The 16071-nt window shown below is 38.7% G+C and overlaps 1 pseudogene; it reads left to right on the top strand.

Annotated features, from left to right (window-relative positions):
* Positions 1 to 15429: 15429 nt before the first annotated feature.
* Positions 15430 to 15717, top strand: LOC116896382 (annotated as a pseudogene).
* The last annotated feature ends 354 nt before the right edge of the window (positions 15718 to 16071 follow it).

Raw genomic sequence — 16071 nt, 5'->3', positions numbered from 1 at the left:
AGCAATAGGAAGCAGCCAAGCATAATATAAGAGTGACCTACGAATCTTCTCCCAGTGACCTACTTCCTCCAGCTAGAACCCACCAGAGCTTTCCAGAATCTCTCAAAGTAGTTTCTGCCAAGCACTGAGCATTCAAACCAAAAAAGCCTATTGCAAGTATTTTAGAGTCAAAATATAACTTTTCCACAAATGATATAGTGTGCCATGAACAACACCAAATCCAATCAAAAAGGTAAATTTGTACTCATCGTTGAAAACAAAGTGGTCTCATCTGTGCTTTGATCTTGGTGATGTCTTTGCATCAGTCAGTCAAGGTTATTTTGTTTGTTTTTTTGTTTGTTTGTTTGTTTTTTCTTTTTTGCAAGTTGTCTTCCAACTTTCATTGACACGTCATGGTACACATGAAAATACACACACACACACACACATACATATAAATAAACAAATAAAATAAATATATAAAGTATAATGAAAGCAAAGTTTTCTACTTTAATAATAATATTTGATATTTGTGTTGTTTTTACTTTCTACATTTTTTCTTCAATTTTTATTAAATTGGGTATTTCTTATTTACATTTCAAATGTTATTCCCTTTCCTGGTTTCCTGTCCATCAGCCCCCTAACCCTTCCTCCTCCCCCTCGATAAGGGTGTTCCCTTCCTCATCCAATCCCCTGTACTCCCCCGTACTGCCTCCCGTCCCCAACAATCCCCTACACTGGGGCTATAGATTGATGTATTTAATTTTGGCAGTGAGTTGTGGTCCTTGGAGAATATAAATATATTTGTGCAATCAACAAGCTCATGTCTTTTTAACATTCACCTTAGACCATTTTCATTCAAGCATACAGGTGAGAGGTATATGATAATTATTGAAATTTTGTTGATTGAGTTTGTGGTTGATTGGATGACACCATGTCCTTTCCTTTCTTCTCTATTAGAATTGGGCAATTTATCAGGTTAGTCTATTAGATATGCTGAATTCCTATGTTCATCTATTCATCTCATAAACAAATTCTTTCCTAATATCCGAAAATTGAGGTTGTCTCTCTTGCTCTCCTGTGTATAGTATTCCTGTAAGTATCTTCTGAAATTATGACTCTGTGCTCATGTACTGCTCTGGTTTGTGCTTTTTCTTCTTTTAAAAGACAAGTTTCCTATTGTTTGTCATCTACTGAACTAGAGGGCTTGAAATAAAGATTTTTATACTCCCAGATTTAGTCTTTCTGATGAGAGATTTGATGTTATATGTATGCCAGCATGTGTAAGAAAGTTGGTATTTCCTATTATAATGTAGAGTATTGTTTTGTTTGTATTTTTGTTGCCTATTCAAACATATTTGTCTGTAATGTGTTATGGAGATTTTTTTCTCTAGTAAGGCATATAAAGAGGTCAAACTGCCTTTTGTTTCCAGACTCTATGTAGTTCTATAAATTTAGAGTATACTTTGCTGTAATTTAGGTTTTTCCCATCAGTCCCTCTTCCCCTACTTTGTAGCCCATGGATTCTTAAGTTTAAATTATGTTCTATGGGTCATAAGTCATGGTCATGCTCACGCACTTTTCAAATTAATAGTGACTGCATTGTTTGGTTAACCCTGTGTTCCTTTGCTTTTATTTTGTTTGTTTGTTTCAATGTATGGATGGACATGAGTGCAAGTCTGTACATGCCAAGATCCAACAGAACATCATAAAACAATTTGCAAGATCTGATTCTTACCATCTACCATGTGAGTTCCAGTGGTCAAGAGCAAATCATCAGACTTTGTGGCAAGCACTGTTACCTGCTGAGCCATCTTGCTAGCCCCTGGTACTCATTTTTTATTGGCTAAGTCTGTTCGTGATATAATCTCTCTTTCTCTCTCTCTCTCTCTCTCTCTCTCTCTCTCTCTCTCTCTCACACACACACACACACACACACACACACACACATACACGCACGCACACACACACACTCATAATTTTTAAATTTATTCTTTGACAATTGTATACATCTGTACACCATATTTCCATAATATGTACCATAATATGTACTTCTCCTTTCCACTCACTCGTTGTTATCCCCAATATTTTCCTATCCATGTCCCCCTCTCCTCCTTCATTCTTGTCCTCATCCTCATCTTCCTCTGCCTCATCCTTTCTATTCTCCCTTCTCTTACTTAACTCTGTCCTTCTTCTTCCTCCTTTTTATGTAACCCCTAGGTTTAATCAGGGATGACTGAGTGAACATGAATGTTGGGAAATAAATTATAAACTAGGAGGTGCTTCCCAGAAGAAAAACAATTTCCCTTCCACCAGCTTTCATTTTCTCTCAGTAGCTCTTACGCTAAAGGTAAAGCTTTAAAAGCCCCTCCCCAGTCCATATGTAAAACCTTCCACAAAAATTTTATAGGAGTTGTACCAACTTATAGGTCCATCAACAGTTAAGTGTTCCTTTTTCTCACCTTTTCACCAGCATTTGTTGTTATTTTTTTCTTATCATCTTCATTTCTGATTAGATTAGATGAGAGCCCACTGTAGTCTTAGTTTGCATTTCTTACAGGCTGTTTAATGTTTTTCATGTTAATTGTCCATTTGTTCTTCATCTTTTAAGAACTGTCTACTTATTGCATGTTCTGTTTAGTTTTTGAATTCTCTAAACCTTCTAAATATTACAACCCTGTCTGATGGCCAGCATAAAGAACTTCCATTCTCTAGGGAGTTTATTCACTCAATCAGTTTTGTTGCTGTGCAGAACCTTTTAAATTAAATGAAATACCATTTTCAGTTGTTCTTTCTCAATAATGTCAAGTGATTTCTCTAAGAGTGTCAGAGTTTCCATCTTAAAATTAGAAATGATTGTTTGGAGTGTTTATATGCAGGGTGAGAGAGACAGAAATCTAGTGTCATTTGTGTACTTGTGAATGTCCAGTTTTTCCTAGCACCATTTGAGGATAGACTGTCTTTCTCACAATGTACATTTTTGCACCCTTGGCAAAAATCAAACATATAGCTACATGCATTTACATTCAGATTCTCTAATCCATTTCTCCCATCTACTTGTTTGTCTGGTTTTGTATCAGTACAATGACAGTTTTCTTTCTGTGGCTCTGTAACACAACTTGAAATCAGCCCTGGTAATGCCTCTAGTGTTTTTATTTTTATCAGAAGATATTTTTTCAATTTCTGTGAAGGATAATATTGTAATTTTAGTTATGATTGCTTTCAGTTAGGTAGTTGATATTAATTGTTCATATCCAAGAGCATGGAAAGTCTTCCCATATTCTAGAACCTTCTTCATTTTCTCTCCTGGGAACATTAAAGTATTCATTGGATCATGGATTAGTGTATCTTTCTTATCGTGTCAGTGTTGTATATGGAAACTATATGAATCAAAGTATAATTAAGAAATATTCAATAGAGGAGTTAGAAATTTTAACACATCGTTATCCTTTTCTTGGACATTCATAGTTGTAGAGGAGAACATAACATAGGGGATTCTGTTTGACTGCTGTGTCAGCTCCAGTGGAACCTGTGACATGAAACAACCATGGTCAGCAGGCCAGAGATATGTGTTCCTCCGAACTTGGTCTCCTGGAGACACTTGGCCACTTCCTCCTCTACTTTCTGCCTAGCTGATTTGAATAGGTACGATCGGGAGTTACATATTTGCTCTTTTGTTTCTTTCTCTACTAACAGAAACATCGAGACCAGATTTGGTCTTTATGGATCATGCCTCTTTTGAAAGCACTAGCAAAAATTAAGTAGAATCAGAATGAAACTCTAGGAGATGTGATCAATAACTTACAACAGGAAGAATTAACTGTGGAATATCCAGACCTCCTAGATAGTGAAAGAATTAAGGTGCTAGCTATTAGAGGGGAAAGTCCTGTCAATTATAAAAAATCCATACATTTAGGAATTTCTATCAAGTAGTTATATGGAAGAAAACATTATTTAATTAGAGGAAGGTGTTGGGCCCCTCCTTTAGGTAAAAACAGCATGAGTAGATACAGGACTACTGCAGAGCCATTTCCCTACACAGGGACATATGATGAAGAAGAGAGTATTATATTATTCTTTAAATTTTATAGAACACTTGGTCAGTTCACATCCCCATGCTTACCTATTATCAAAAGGAACTATCCTATCTTTAAAAAGACAATTACATAAATTTTGGCTAAGAGAGAGTAAAAGACTAAAGATTCCTTACAGCTGGTGGTCCCGTTGTTATTCAAGAGATGATATTTAAAGATTGAGGTAAATGAGGTTTATGACCACCGTCTGGCACCAGTTCGATTCTCAGGAAAATTTATTTCCTGTCTTGCTTTCTGTTCTGTACTTCATGTAAACTGTTAAACTTTTTCTTGGTTATTGTTTGAGTGTACCCTGGCAAGGGACCAAAAATTTAGCTCCTGTTCAAGCACTGTATATAACCACAAAGCAGATTTCAGTAAAATTGCAGCAGATTCAAACCACCCTGAGTGTGTTATGTCTCTCTGTCATTGCGTCAAGCTTGTGCCTTCCTGCGTACCAGAGCCCTGTTTCTCCCATGGTATCCTCCGTCTGAGTGGTCTGTGGCATTTGACTAAAGAGAAATTATGAGAAATATAACCTCAAAAACCTTGTAACCTTTAGCTGAGCACTGAGCATAGTCAGAGTACCCCATCGGGGTATCTAGCTCAATATGGATTTTCAGATATAGGCAAGAATTATATAACTTAATGCTCAACGTATATGGAAATTATGGTGTTGCAACAAACTAAAAAATAAATCCTTTATAAAAGAGACATTAAATTTCTATTAACTTTGTATTTTATCTATCTTGTAGTCCCCAGTAACATATAATATGTACTCATGAAATATACTCATTAATAATACTAATATGTTTAATTTTTCATCCTGAACAGCAAGTATGCCAGATCTTGTGGGCTTTGGAAATCCAGCATAAGAACTGAGCTTTTTTTTTTTTTTTTTGTTAACCTGATTTGTGACTCCTAATATAAATACACTTATACACTGGCATTCCTAAAACACAATGGCTCCCTAGGGAGCACTAATATAGATCTGTTGGAGGAATAGGGGATGGAATTTTAAATCTAATACACTAATCACACATTACACACAGCCATTAAGGTAGGTCCACAAAGATAATCGTTCATTATACTGTCTTGAAACAATAGTTTGCTTATGACTTTAAGACCTGCTGTTTAACAGAAAAAAATTTTAATAAATGACAGAATCAAATTGAGTATCAAAAAAGAAAAAAAAATTCAATAAAGAGTATAAAGAAATCAAACTGACAATGTCAGTCTTGAAATCAAACTGAACTTTAGAATGTTCACATCAAATGAAGCCAATGTGTGAAATAAAAATCAAAAGATTTGCCAGCTGATGTTTTGGCAGTCTCTCTGGATCCATGGGTCACATGATCACAATGAGGACTTAAACACTCTCACTCCAAATTCAATGGCCAAAGCTACTGCACTATCAAGTCCCTTGTCAGACTAGCAGCAGTTACTCCTGCTATTTGGCATGTTTGTTCCTGTTTCATGGTAACATATGAATCTCAAAGGATCTATTTTGGCTGGGCTTTGAAGCCTAACATCCAGTGTGAGTAGCACCATGGACGAGTGAATGCAATGTGTGGAATATGAAGGATCAAGAGGTGCTCAGCAGGTGGATGGGGTGGACAAGAGTAGATGCATGGCCACATCTGGAGTACAATGCTCTGTTCAGTGGGAAGGCTCAAGTTAAAGCACTGATCTAAGACTTCAGAGGTCTTAGCACTTAATTGCATTTACCTACAGAGAAAGCAAAAGGTAGAAATACTTGAAACATCTCTCCACATTACTAACTCATTGTCCTTGATAACAAATATCAAAATTCCCTAAAAATAAGGACCTCAATTCCTGATCAAATAGTTCATTAGTTTTAGAACTTGACAAATTACAAAGAATAAGGAAAACATTGCCTTCTTAAATATTAATGATGGCAAAACAAAAATAGGGCATAATATGAATCAAAACAAAAGGCATAATACAAATGTCCCAGTTTCAATGAAATGGATGTGTTCTCTGTACTGGGAAGTCACCTAGCAATAAGGAATAATTCTTTTCACCCAAGTCAAATTCTGAGGACAAACTAAGTGTGGAGTCTGTCCCACACTCCATAATAGCTGTAGTCATTTCGATCAATGCTTGCCACATATTTTCGTATTGTTGACGTAATATACCTGCCAGTCACTGACACAGAAAATAACTTGATTCAGAACATGATCATGCTGATCATAAATCCTACTATGTCCTGTATAAGGTTTGTTAATCTTAAGAAATTACACAAAGTTTTACATAGGACCTATCAAATTAAAGGTTAGTAGGGTATAAACTGCTATGTTTAAAATGGTTTGAGTCAGAACCAACAAGCAGGCAGTACTTCTTGGACTTGCATATAAGCGCACTATGTGTTTCGTGGGTTTTTCCTGTATAAGCCTGCCTTGAGAAATATTCCTGGCTTTAGTGAAGCCCTTAAATTCTGGACGGAAGTCTTTATCCATGAGTATTAGCATATGCCTTCAATAAATCATTCCTGTCTGACTGAGATCAATGTTTGTGTGGTTTTTAGAGCAACTCATGGACCACAACACTAAGTGTATACTTATTGTTTAAAACAAACAAAAACACCCAGAAGATATCTAGGCTTGACATTTAAGGAAACATCTAGAAGGACATTAATATGTTGGTAGCCTAATAGTGGTGTGAAAAAGAGTCCCCTCCCCTGCATAAGCCCATATATTTGAAAGCTTGAGTGGCATTACTTGAGAAAATTTAGGATGTGTGGCCTTGTTGGAGGAGGTATGGTATTGTTGTGGAAGTGGGTACGTGTGTATTAGGGGGGTTGGGGTCTTTGTTTTTCAGATCTCAAACAGTGTCTCCTCTCCTCATCCCCCCTCACACAGACTATCTCCCATCCCCCAACCCCTGCTTTTCTGAGAGGGTCAGTCCTGTCAAGTCTCTGTCAGATTAAGTTTATTCTATACTACTGAGGTCAGACAAGGCAGCCATGATGGGAAACTAATAACACAGTCAGACTAAAGTTTTAGGAAAAGTCTCTGCTCCAGTTACTGGGGGTCCTACATGGAGACTGAGCTACACATCTGCTATATATGTACAGGGAGTCTCATTCCAGTTCATGTGAATTCTTTAGTTGATGGCTTATTCTCTGAGAGGTCCCAGAGAACCATGTTAATTGACACTTTTGGTCATGTTATGTGGTTCCCACCTCCTTTAGAGCTTCAATCCTTCTCACAATTCTTTTTTTTCTTACATTTTTATTAAATTGGGTATTTCTTATTAACATTTCAAATGTCATTCCCTTTCCTGGATTTCTGTCCATCAGCCCTCTAGTCCCTCCCCCTCTCCTTCTATATGAGTGTTCCCCTCCCTATCCACCCCTCATTACCGCCCCCACCAACAATCCCCTACACTGGGAGTCCAACCTTCTTAGGACTAAGGGCTTCCCCTTCCACTGGTATCCCAACAAGTCTATTCACTGCTACCTATGCAGTTGGAGCCCTGGGTCAGTCCATATATAGTATTTATGACTTAGTCCCTGAGAGCTCCCAGAGAACCAGGTTAATTGACTCTATTGATCATGCTGTGTGGTTCCCACCTCCTTTAGAACTTCAATCCTTCTCACAAGGATTTGTAGTGGTTTACTTCCTAGAAGCTCTGGTTGGGTAGTATTGTTGTTATTCTTATGGGGTTGCAAGCCCCTTCAGCTCTTTCAGCCCTTTCTCTAATTCCTCCAACATGGGTCCTATTCTCAGTTTCAGTGTTTTGCTGCTGGCATTCACCACTGTATTTGACATGTTCTGGCTGTATCTCTCAGGAGAGATCTATATCCGGTTCCTGTCAGCATGCACTTCTTAGCTTTATCCATCTTATCTAGTTTTGGTGGCTGTACATATATGGGCCACATGTGGGACAGTCTCTGAATGACTGTTCCTTCAGTCTCTGCTCCAAACTTTGCCTCCCCATCCCCTCCTAAGGATATTTTTGTTCCCCTTTTAAAGAAGGCATGATGCATCTGCATTTTGGTCATCCTTCTTGAGTTTTATGTTGTCTGTGCTTTGCATCTTGCGTAATTCAAGCATTTGGGCTAATATCCACCTATCAATGACTGCATACCATGTGTGTTTTTCTGTAATTGGGTTACCACACTCAGGATGATACTTTCTAGTTCTATCCATTTGCCTATGAATTGCATGAAGTCATTGTTTTTTTTTTTGTTTGTTTGGTTTTTTGGTTTTTTTTTTTTTTTTTTGATTCTTTTTTTTTGAGCTGGGATCGAACCCAGGGCCTTGGCGCCCTAGGCAAGCGCTCTACCACTGAGCTAAATCCCCAACCCTCAAGTCATTGTTTTTGATAGCTGAGTAGTACTCCATTGTGTAGATGTACCACATTTTCTGTATCCATTTCTCTGTTAAAGGGCATCTGGGATGTTTCCAGTTTCTGGCTATTATAAATAAGGCTGCTATGAACATAGTGGAGTATGTGTCTTGTTTTATGTTGGAGCAACTTTTGGGTATATTCCCAGGAGAGTTATAGTTTGGTCCTCAGGTAGTGCAATGTCCAATTTTCTGAGGAACCTCCGGACTGATTTCCAGGAAGGTTGTACCAGTTTGCAATCCCACCAACAATGGAGGAGTGTTCCTCTTTCTCCACACCCTTACCAGAATCTGCTGTTGCCTGAGTTTTTGATCTTATTCACTCTCACTGGGATAAGGTGGACTCTCAGGGTTGTTTTGATTTACATTTCCCTGATGACTAAGGTTGTTGAACATTTCTTTAGGTGTTTTTTCAGTCATTAGATATTCCTCAGCTGTGAATTCTTTGTTTAGCTCTGTACCCCATTTTTAATAGGGTTATTTGGCTCTCTGGAGTCTAACTTCGTGAGTTCTTTGTGGATATTGGATATTAGCCTTTTATCGGATATAGGATTGGTAAAGATCTTTTCTCAATCTGTTGGTTGCCGTTTTGTCCTAATGACAGTGTCCTTTGCCTTACAGAAGCTTTGCAGCTTTATGAGATCCCATTTTTCAATTCTTGATCTTAGAGCATAAGCCATTGGTGTTCTGTTCAGGAAATTTTCTCCAGTGTCCATGTGTTCAAGAGTCTTCCCCACTTTCTCTTCTACTGGTTTGGTTTGATGTGGAGGTCCTTGATCCACTTGGAATTCAGCTTTGTACAGTGTGATAAGAATGGTTCGATTTCCATTCTTCTACATGCTGACCTCCAGTTGAAACAGTACCATTTGTTGAAAATGCTATCTTTTTTCCATTGGATGGTGTTAGGTGTGTGGATTCATTTCTGGGTCTTCAATTCTATTCCACTGGTCTATCTGTTTGTCTCTGTACCAATACCATACAGTTTTTATCACTATTGCTCTGTAATACTGCTTGAGGTCAGGGATGGTGATTCCTCCAGAAGTCCTTTTATTGTTGAGGATAGTTTTGGCTGTCCTGGTTATTTTGTTATTCCAGATGAATTTGCAAATTGCTCTTTCTAACTCTATGATGTATTGAGTTGGAATTTTGTGGGAATTGCATTGAATCTGTAGATTGCTTTTGGCAAAATGGTCATTTTCACTATACTAATCCTGCCATTCCATGAGTATGGGAAATCTTTCCATCTTCTGAGTTCTTCAATTTCTTTCTTCAGAGACCTGAAGTTCTTATTATACAGATCTTTCACTTGCTTGGTTAATTAAAGTCACACCGAGGTATTTTATATTATTTCGGACTATTGTGAAGGGTGCCATTTCTCTAATTTCTTTCTCAGTCTGTTCGCCTTTTGTGCAGAGGAAAGCTACAGATTTGTTAGAGTTAATTTTACACCCAGCCACTTTGATGAAGTTGTTTATCAGGCTTGGTAGTTCTCTGGTAGACAATTTTTTTTTTTTTTTTTTTTTTTTTATTAACTTGAGAATTTCTTATTTACATTTCGAGTGTTATTCCCTTTCCTGGTTTCCGGCAAACATCCCCTTCCCTCCCCCTTCCTTATGGGTGTTCCCTTCCCACCCTCCCCCATTGCCCTCCCCCCTGACAGTCTAGTTCACTGGGGGTTCAGTCTTAGCAGGACCCAGGGCTTCCCCTTCCACTGGTGCTCTTACTAGGATATTCATTGCTACCTACGAGGTCAGAGTCCAGGGTCAGTCCATGTATAGTCTTTAGGTAGTGGCTTAGTCCCTGGAAGCTCTGGTTGCTTGGCATTGTTGTACATATGGGGTCTCAAGCCCCTTCAAGCTCTTCCAGTTCATTCTCTGATTCCTTCAACGGGGGTCCCGTTCTCAGTTCAGTGGTTTGCTGCTGGCATTCGCCTCTGTATTTGCTGTATTCTGGCTGTTAGACAATTCTTTTATGAGAGTCCCAGATCTCTATCCAATGTTTGGCTGTGGTGTGTCTGTTTCAGTCAGTTGCTTGATAGAGTCTCTCAGAGGCGAATTATGCTAGGCTCCTGTCTGGAAGCATAACAGAGTATCATTAATAATGTCAGGGATTGATGCTTGCTTATGGATGGTCTTCAAGTTAGGCAGGTTATCGTTGGCCACTGTCACTCTCTGCTCCATCTTTGTCCCATCCCTTCATTTCTTTTAGACAGGGCAAATATTGGGTCAAAATTTTTGTAGGTTGGTTTGTGTCCTCATCCATCCAGTGAGGGTCATAACTAGCTACAGGAGGAGACCTTTACGGAGTGCATGTCCTGTGAAGGCTCTTTTCCTCAGTGTAGGGGAATGCCAGGCTATTGAAGTGGGAGTGGGTGGGTGGGAGGGGGAACATCCTCATATAAGGAGGGAGGGGGTGTGGGGGAAGAGGGAACCAGGGAAGGGAATAACATTTGAAATATAAATATATAACTAACTAGTTAAAGAATTAATGTTAATAAATTCTGAATGAAATAAAAAATGAGAGAGAAATGCAGGCATTTACACTGAAGTTTCACAGGCAGAATACTATATTTACAGTCCTGATATTGCTTTTTGATTTCTGTTTGAGGTACACCCTATTCTCTAGGGAATACAAAATGTCACACCTATAAATTAATTTTATGTGAGTTTTAGCCATTTGACTCACAGTACTATACTCAAGGAAACAGAGAAGCAAAATCATCTCACAGCCACCCTTATTTTGTGAGAAATCTTAGAAAAGGGAAAAAGTCTATGAAATCCAGAAAAAAGCCCGTCAGCCCCACTTTCAAGTAGAAAACTATTGTTTGGACATCAAACTTTTATATACAAGGATAGATTATTGAAGGAGTGGATTCTCACTACCTTGGAAGGGAAACAGCTACCATATATATCTAGGAGTAGCATGTCATACGCACTCCATTCATGTATTCTAAAAGGATTGCAGGACTTAAATAATACATAAACTTGTGGCATAAAGATTGTGAAGGTCTCAATGAATCAATAGGCAATCCAGTAGTTCTCTCCTTATATGCTTAGAATAAAGAAACTTATGTTAAAATTTAAGGATAGTATTATGTTTGCAGCCAGCAGGATTATTATCCTCAAAAAGAATATCAACTGGTGTTAAAGTCAAATATCTTCTGCTGAAATGGTATGCTGAGTCCTAACTGGCAGCATGTGTAAAGACTAATGTTTTTAAAGTAGTATTGGGTTAGCATGAGACTGCTACCATGAAACGTAATATTCTATAATATGGCAGTTGATCTTATTAGAAAAGGAAGTTCCAATGTGCAGATAGACATATAAGAGGACTACATATATAATAGAGGCAGAGAGAGACAGCTATCACTCCAGACCAACAAAAGAATAGGCCGCCCACAGCCACTGAAATAATTAGGCAGAAAAAATCGTCCCTGTTCATCTCAGAGGGAGCATGGCCATAGCCTATCCTTAGGACTTCATCCTTGCAGTCCCCAGAACAGGAGATACAGAATACCAGGAGTCTAGCCCCATGGCACATCATAGGATCCTGCTCTTGTATGTCTATTCCACAGTGGGAAAGGACTTGTAGATACCCAGGCTTGTTGCCAAAGGAGTAGGAAAAAAATCTCTGAGGATAAAGGCGTTCTCAATTTAGAACAATCTTGTGTAATTAATTTAATGTAACACATAACCAATGTGCCAGCCCAGAAAAATTTATGCTTTCAGTTTTAGTTACTCAAACTCAAAAATCATTACCTGTCTTAATAAACTGTAGAGCATTCTATGTCTCTAAGTGCAGTGAGAGGAGCGAGCGTAGCTATATGGGAAATGTATTAAGAGCTCTGAACAAGGAGGGCTCGTTTAGAGTTCAGCGATCAGATCAAAGCCAGAGCATGAATCTGAAGTAAGTAGCAGAGGCCAGGGCAGAGTTACATGTTAAGTGTTGAATGGAAGCAGTCACTGTGCTGTCGGCACATCAAAGTCACATCTTTCTTCTGGACCTTGGAGCCTACATGCCGTGCTCACACAATTATGTTTCCAGGGAGCATCTGCTATGGGAGCAAGCTTTATTTTGTGTGGAGGATTGTAGTACAGCACAGCTGCTAATAAGACTATCGTCTTCAGGGAACTCTGAGACTTCCTTGCTTCAACTAGAATCAAATCCAAATGTCAAGGGGTTGCTGAAATAGAGCACTCATTGCTTACACATGAACACGCTTGGTCACAGTGGCTCATGATTCAGTGACTGCCTTATTTTGCTAGGTGGTCACATATTTAACTGCTTTAAGGGTTTTCATTGTGGTCTACTTTGGTTTAAAAGATACACCAAACAACTGAATATGAATAAAAGTCTGGGAAACTTAAAGATGTTTTCTTGAAAGTCAACTGCCGAGTTCTTTACTATGCCTAGGAAATTACAGGTTGCTATGGCAGATGTGCTGTGCTGCGCTGGGTATACCATACTGTGCTGTGTTGTGCTGTGCTGGGGCAGGATACTAAATACTGCCTATTATCTGTTAAGCAATATAACTGAAAGCAAACATTGTCACCATAATGTAGGACTGGTGAGAGAAGACTCAAAAGGAATAAAGACTGGTTCACACTGTCCAGGCATCAGACAGCACTCCCACAGACCACATCATCTTTCCACAGGCATCTTTGTTTATCTTAATGGAATATGGCGTCAACACTTCAGTTGACACCTACAACTGCATAAAACAGGTAACACAATTATACAGCCACATAAAGAGGGCAAAAGTGACTTTAGTTAACTTGCCTACAGTCGCATCACTTGTGTAAGACATAATAGAAGCAGAAGTCCTACATCAGGAACTCTCTTACTTCAGAATATATCCATGTTATATACTAATTTTCCCCAGTAATGTCTACAGAACTTGAAGTCTATGAGAACAAAATGATTACAACACATAATATTTAAGAAAGGATTGTCGGGGTTGGGGATTTAGCTCAGTGGCAAAGCGTTTGCCTAGCAAGCGCAAGGCCCTGGGTTCGGTCCCCAGCTCCGAAAAAAAAAAAAAAAAAAAAAGAAAGGATTGTCTTTTGATATCAAGCATATGCACTAAGTGAGCAGGGTGTTTTTTTTTCTTTTTTTGTTTGTTTGTTTTTGTTTTGCAAAGGTTTTTCATTATTACCTGGCAAAAATAGAATCTCGGGGAAGTAAACTTTCTCAGAAAAATGTTGGCAAATGAAATAAAAAAACCTAGTTGCTTTTCTCCTGGAAAAAAAAAAAAACTAAACAGGGCCATTTTGCTGCCACTGAAAACCCATAATTCTGTGGTTGCTTATAACCTTATAATCTAGGCTCATATGTTGATTTGAACACAAATACAAACTGATAATTTCAAATAACTTTATGAAACAGGAAAGTCTAATGTCTGTACTATGTCTTCTTAAGATACAAGGATTTTCATTCTGTGATTTGGAATAAAAATTTAATGTAAACAACTACACAGTTCAGGAAAGTAATAATGTTATAAATCTAACTAAGTAATTGGTGTAATTTCACCTTGATCATGATGACCATTCTATAAAATATAATCACTACCATCATCACCAATGCCACTGCATGTGTATTTCATATTTTGTTCACACGTTCACTTTTTGTTAGGGAGTTTATACTTTCTGAGTACAGTGAATGCTAATTTTAGTTCTGTTATACAAGTATTCATCTAAAACCTTGTCTTGAATTCTTCTTTTAAACTCTAAAACTCTTCAACAGAGAGTAAAAGAGCTGTGTCATCTTACCTTTCCACCTAACAATGCATGATGATTCATGATGATTCCAACTCTCCACATTCTCTCTCTCTCTCTCTCTCTCTCTCTCTCTCTCTCTCTCTCTCTCTCTCTCTCTCTGTGTGTGTGTGTGTGTGTGTGTTTGTGTGTGTGTGTTGTGTGTGTGTGTGTGTAATTATGATTGTTTATAATGATTATCAATTGCACATAATCTATAATCATTCAACATACACACTGACAGGTATATCTGTGTAGGATGATTTAGATAAATCTAACTATGAGTGTGCCAGTGACTGATTATATTTATTAGTTTAATTGAAGGAGGAAGCCCCATCCAAATAGTGGGCAACTTCTACCCAGGCTTGCATCCTGGTCTGAATAAAAAGGAGAAAGCTAGTTAAGCATGAATTGTCTTCTCTCTGTGTCTTCTTTAGACGCAACATGGCCAGCTAGCTCATGTTCCTGCTAACGTACATGCCATCTCTGCAGTGATGGGCTTAATCTCAACCTGTAGCCAAAATAAACCCTTCCATTCTCATGTTGCTTTTGTCAGAGTAACACAGCAATGGAAAAGTTACTAATACCATCTTCACAGTGAGTAGAAAGAGATGAGCCACAATGGCCATTGATGATTCGGGGCTTCTGTTTGTTTGTTTGTTTGTTTGGTCTTATTTTGAGAAGGTAAATTAACATGTGACTCAGTATAATTTCAAACTTTCTATATACCCCAGACTGGCTATCAGCTCATAGCTCTTCTGGCTAGCCTCCTAAATGCTGGATCACAGGTGCACTACCACATCCGTGTCATTGCCAACTTTCAATTGGGGTATTACACAGTTTAATATGAAATTGCAAAGCTCCTCATGTTTTCTGGATATTCATTTGGATACAATGTCAGCTATATGTTGACAGTACCAGACATGAGATTGACATAAAGCACATTCTCCTATCAATGATTCGATTAGTACATCAATCAAAACAGATGCTGAAACAGAAATGTCCATGTGATAAAACTTTTGAAATTGCTTTTTGAAACTATTGTGGTATTTAGTGTTTGTGCTAAGTGTTACCAGAAGAAATTGCAGGTCCTGCCTGGCCTTTTGTGCAGGGTGTGTGTGTGTGTGTGTGTGTGTGTGTGTGTGTGTGTTTAAATTTGTTTCTTTGAGTTGCTGTGGGAGAATGGTGGGCAGAGAGCGTGACTTGTCCTCTCCATTGCCACCAGTTCCCCCTGTGTTTGTGGGCACAACCATGTAGGAAGAGAAGCCCAAGGAGAGTGTGAAGACAGAGAAAGAACACATCACCCTGAAAGTGGAGGGGCAGGGTGGTTCAGTGGTGCAGTTCAAGATAAAGGGGCAGACCCCATTGAGCAAGATGATGAAGGCCTACTGTGAAAGTCAGGGCTTGTCAATGAGGCAGATGTGATTTTGGTTTGATGAACAATCAATCAATAAAGCAGACACATCAACCCAGCTGGAAATAAAGGATAAGGACACTATTGACATATTCTAGCAGCAGACAGGAAGAACGGCCTCCTGAGGGAGAAACCCCACACTCAACCATTGTCATAACACTTGCTATTGAATGGTGACCATGCAGTCACACCAATCACACAAAAGCCAACAGAAGCCAGAGTCACCAAACGCTTCTTCTTTTCTGACAGACTTGGAGTGAACTACATCGAGAGTGCACTGCAAGGGTGAGAGCATTAAATACATAACTTGGCCATTAGGAGGGTTTGACTTGGGGGAACTGAGGCGTGAAGTTTTGGGGTTTGTTTTTTGTTTTCATTTCCTCCCCCCCCCAAACTTGGGTCTGGATGTGGGCTCTCACCCTGTGGCCTGAGTCTAATCCCTGGAACTGTGGTTTCCTCCAGTGTGACTGGTTCTGATC

This window comes from Rattus rattus, chromosome 1, assembly GCF_011064425.1.
Source record: "Rattus rattus isolate New Zealand chromosome 1, Rrattus_CSIRO_v1, whole genome shotgun sequence".
Lineage (NCBI taxonomy): Eukaryota > Metazoa > Chordata > Mammalia > Rodentia > Muridae > Rattus > Rattus rattus.
This window is presented reverse-complemented; position numbering and strand designations above follow the sequence as displayed.